Raw genomic sequence first — 4,640 nt, 5'->3', positions numbered from 1 at the left:
CCCCTAACAAAAAACGCACCAAAAAAAAAAAAAAAAACAACCAAATAGCAGTTTTTCAAAAAGTTCATTCTGTATCACCGTATGAAATTCAAAGGAATTAAAAGTAGTATTTTACAATAGAAATAAGAGTAGTTGTCAGGGTCAGCAGGTAGTGTGGTGGTTAAGGACACTGGACTCCCACAGAGCCAACCACAGTTCAAGTCCCAGACCCAGCAGCTTGCTTTCTCACATTCCCTCCCTCCCTCTCTCTCACTCTGTCCCTCTCTGGTCAAATATAAATAAATAAATAAATAAAGCTAAGTAAAATTTTTTTTTGGTAAATAATTATTTTACTTAACATTTATTTATTTATTTATTTATTTATTTTAAATTGACCAGAGAGGGACAGAGAGAGAGAGAGAGAAAGTGAGAAGTACCCCCTATTTATTTATTTATTTATTTTTAAATTTGACCAGAGAGGGACAGAGTGAGAGAGAGCAAGAGAGATGGAAAGTGAGAAAGCAAGCCACCAGGTCCAGGACTCGAACCATGGTCAGCCATGTGGGAATCCAGTGCCCTTAACAACTGCACCACCTGCCAGCCCTGGAATTCCAGTGCTCTTAACCATCATACCACCTGCCAACCCCAGTAAAATAATTTTTTTTTAAGTTGTTCCGTTGGAGATGCACCCCTTGGCCTTGTAACAGTTGTAGTTATGCTTGATGGAAACGACTCACTAGTGAATCACCATGCACCAAGGGAAGAGAAAGGCTCAACTCTGTAGACTTGGAATAGTTTCATGCCATCTTCCTAGTATGTTGTGGCTTTGCAGAAGTTAACAAGCTTTCAGTAACAATCTGCCTTCTAAATTGGCCATAAAATTAATTTATGTGAGTAATGATTTGGGTTTATATGTTTTCCCATCCATCACTTCGTTGACCTCCATTACGCTGTATGAGCAGTTACCTCAGAACACCTCAGGAGTTGTTATTCATTGTACACTTTGGGAACGTACGGATCAGAAAAGTTAAATAATCTGCAATATCCCACAGGTAGGAAAAGACAGGTGAAATCACAACTCACGTTCAAGGAATATGAAATTGAACATCTAGTTTTTTTGTTTGTTGTTTCTGCTTGTTTGTTTGTTTTGCCATAAGGCATGTGTGCCCACCAGACAGAGACAGAGGGAAAGTGAGAAATCACTCCCAAGGGGGATGGCCATGCCACAATCCCTTCTCCTCCATTTTGTCAGGATTTTGGGCATGCATTCACATTTTCCTGGCTTGATTTTCAAGCCACTGGGTCTGGGACTCAAACCATGGTCAGCTATGTGGAAGTCCAGCGCCTTAACCACCACCCCTCTTGCTGGCCCCAAAACATCTAGAATTTTTTCCACCAAGCCACATTTCAGAAAAATCCAGCTCTCTCAGAGTAAGAGCTAGACTGGAGAGTGACAGTGTGAACACCGTAACTCCCAGGAGCAGTGGGCTTGAGTATCACAGCACAGGCCCAGGCCCTAGCGAGGCAAGTGAGGCTCCCAGGTATGAAATCTTAGGGCTAAGCAAGGGCCAGTGGTGTGTGGTTTAACAGTACCTTGTTCAACGACCAATTTCAAGTTTCTATTTTTTTTCCTTGAAATTCACGATAGCACATGCATGAGCATGAGAGAGAAAAAAAGAAAGAAGCACCTCTGACAGGGTCCTGTCCAACCACACTTTCCTGCAACCCTCTGGCTGGACCTGTCAGGTTTTCCAGCACACACGCATGCACTGGGTGTGTTTCCAGGAGCATCTGGGAATGCAAACCTGGGGTCAGCCATGTGTTTCCAACATGGCGGTTCAGTTTGTTACAAACAGTGCCACCAGGGTGGGACTTTTTATTTACTTATTCATTCCATGAGCTAAAGTGACAGACAGACAGAGCAAGCGAGGGAAGGTACCTGTGCCAGGGTCTTAATGCCACACCGCCTATTCCTAGCCTCAGGTGGTCCCAGATCATGGACTCATATGGGTCCTGCACTCAGGGAGGTCTCCATACACGAACCAGGACCTGCCCCGATGGCCTTGCAGGACATCGCGTTTTACTGCTGTGCCACCTTCCAGCCCCAACATTACCCAACATCGAAATCTTAGGACATGGAGGCACAGAGGTAGGTAAGATGACTTGACTAAGGTCTCATAGATAGTAAATCGTGAAACTAAGAAGTAAGTCTTCAGACTTCAGATTCTGTTAATTCCATTCAATACTGCTTTGTGATTTAACCATAAAAAATAGGACTGTAAAGTCTTTAGTTGATTATTTGAACAACTGACCAAATGGCTTCCAATTTTTTTTAACGCATTATTATTATTATTTAACTTTATTTGTTTATATTTGACCAATGAGGGACAGAGTAAGAGAAAGTAAAGAGAGAGAAAGCAAAGCCGCCAGGTCCAGGACTCCAACCGTGGTCAGCCACATGGGAGTCCAGTGCCTTTAACCACCACACCACCTGCCAGCCCCAGCTTCCAAATTTTAATACAAACCTATGCAGCAATAACCATCCAATTCCTGATAAAATTTCTCAGGAAAGGAGTTGAAGGGAACATTCTCAAACCGTTAAAGGGTTTCTATTGTTATAGTCTAACCAGCAAGAAATACATCCAATTTCTGATAAAATTTCTCAGGAAAGAAGGAGTTGAAGGGAACATTCTCAAACCGTTAAAGGGTTTCTATTGTTATAGTCTAACCAGCAAGAAATAAGAGGACATCCAGACATAGCCAAATGTAATGGAGTTTTATTGATTCAGCCAGCGGCATGCAGAGGGACTCATGTCTCTCAAAACCCCGCAGCCCCAAGTGAAAGGAGAGAGGTGCTTATAAAGGCAACATTCACAATCAATTCTGGGTTGATAGGGAATTACAATGGAAGCTGAGGAGGGGTGAGGAGGAAAGGGAGTGGGGTTCCCATGCGAAAGCAGTTACGGAAGCTGAATCAAGCAGGTTATTTCTAAGGGCACTCTCCAGACCTTTGTTTAATGGTCCCCGTGGCTCTGGGCAGGGGTCTGGTGACTGGGAGTTACATTGCCAAGGCACAGCTACAGTTACATTGTCCCTCAGGCTAGTTAGCAAAGACAGGAAGACTACTAGTCACTCTGTTTACTCTGGGGAAAGGGAGGAAGCAAGTGTACTGTGAAGTTCAAAGATGGAGGAGCTTCTGCTTCACTATGAACAATCCGTGTTAACAGACTATTTGATAGTGAAAGATTGCCTCTGCTCTAAGATCAAGCACAGGACATGGCTATTTCCTGCTGCGGCAGAAACCTCCCTTAAAAGTTTTTGCACTAGGGCACGCCTACTTGCAGGAGAGTAAGCAAGAGAGAGAGGGAGAAAAGCGAGAAATCACCCCTCCGAGGGGAATGGTCATGCTTGCATCCCTTCTCTTCCATTCTCCTCTCAGGATTTTGAGCGTGCATGCACACACACCGGTGTACACTGGTGTATTTTTCCAGCTGCCTGGTCTGAGGGATTGAACCACTCAGCCATGTGAGATCCAGTCACCTTAACCTCGGCACGATCTGCTGCCCCATCTGCTCTATTTCTATTTAACACTGGAGGCTCTAACGAGTGCAAAGTGAACAAACAAGGTATTCAGGTCGGAAAGGTAGAGTAAAACTGTCTTTATTCACAGACAAGCTCTTCTGTGTATGATATGGAACCTACAGAAAAGCTACTGGAAGTAATAATAGTTTAGTGAGGCTTCAGGATATAAGTGCAACATACAAAAATAAATTGTGTTTTTATATATCAGCAACTAACAACTTGAAATAAATTTTTTTATTTTTAAAAATATTATTTTAAAATTTTCTAAAAGGCACACACACAAATCAGAGTGAGAGAGACAGAGAGGAGAAGAAAGTGAGAAAGCAAACCACTAGGTCTGGGATTTGAACCATGGTTGGCCATGTGGGAGTCCAGTTCCCCAACCACCACACCACCTGCTGGCCTCCACCCCTGAATTTTTTTTTTTTTTTATAGAGATTTTTGCTATAGGGTGCATGCACTCACTGGAGAGAGACAGAAAATGAGAAATCACCCTCTGGGGGGATAGCCATGCCATAATCCCTTCTACTCCATTCTGCTCTCGGAATTTGGGCATGCACATACATGCACCCGTCCTGAATTTGAATGCCACCAGGTTTAGGACTTGAACCACAGTTGGCCAAGTAGGAGTCTAGCAATGTAACCACTATACTATCTTCTCGTCCCCACCCTTGACTTTTAATTTCACAGGGTTTATTATAAACATCAAATGAAAATATGTGTAAGCGTCTTATATAAGATTTCTTGTGCAGCTTGGTGTTGAACCGAATTGGGATTTTATGCTACTAGAATATCCATTGTATTTAAGTTTTCATTTATCCTCACCTAGCAGAATCATCCTGTCTTCCCTTTTCTACCATTTCTGGTAAATCCCTGCTCAACCCCAGTTAATAAAGAGTTCCTCCAAGGTGTAGGTTTTAGAGCAATCATACTAGTTTGCCATTCTTGGAGTGGGGGGAGGACATACTGAACAGAATTTAGCCTTCACCCTAAGTTAATTTTTAAAAAAATAATTATTTTATTTAACTTTATTTATTTATTTAGTTTAATTTGACTAGAGAGGGACAGAAAGAGAGAGA

General features: G+C 42.5%; 1 pseudogene; it reads left to right on the top strand.

The window, feature by feature from the left end:
- Positions 1-4,640, top strand: part of LOC106735495 (60S ribosomal protein L7 pseudogene) — a 7,588-nt pseudogene that overhangs the window by 1,289 nt on the left and 1,659 nt on the right.

The sequence above is a fragment of the Tupaia chinensis genome, unplaced genomic scaffold (assembly GCF_000334495.1).
Source record: "Tupaia chinensis unplaced genomic scaffold, TupChi_1.0 Scaffold000415_1, whole genome shotgun sequence".
In the NCBI taxonomy this organism is placed as follows: domain Eukaryota; kingdom Metazoa; phylum Chordata; class Mammalia; order Scandentia; family Tupaiidae; genus Tupaia; species Tupaia belangeri.
This window is presented reverse-complemented; position numbering and strand designations above follow the sequence as displayed.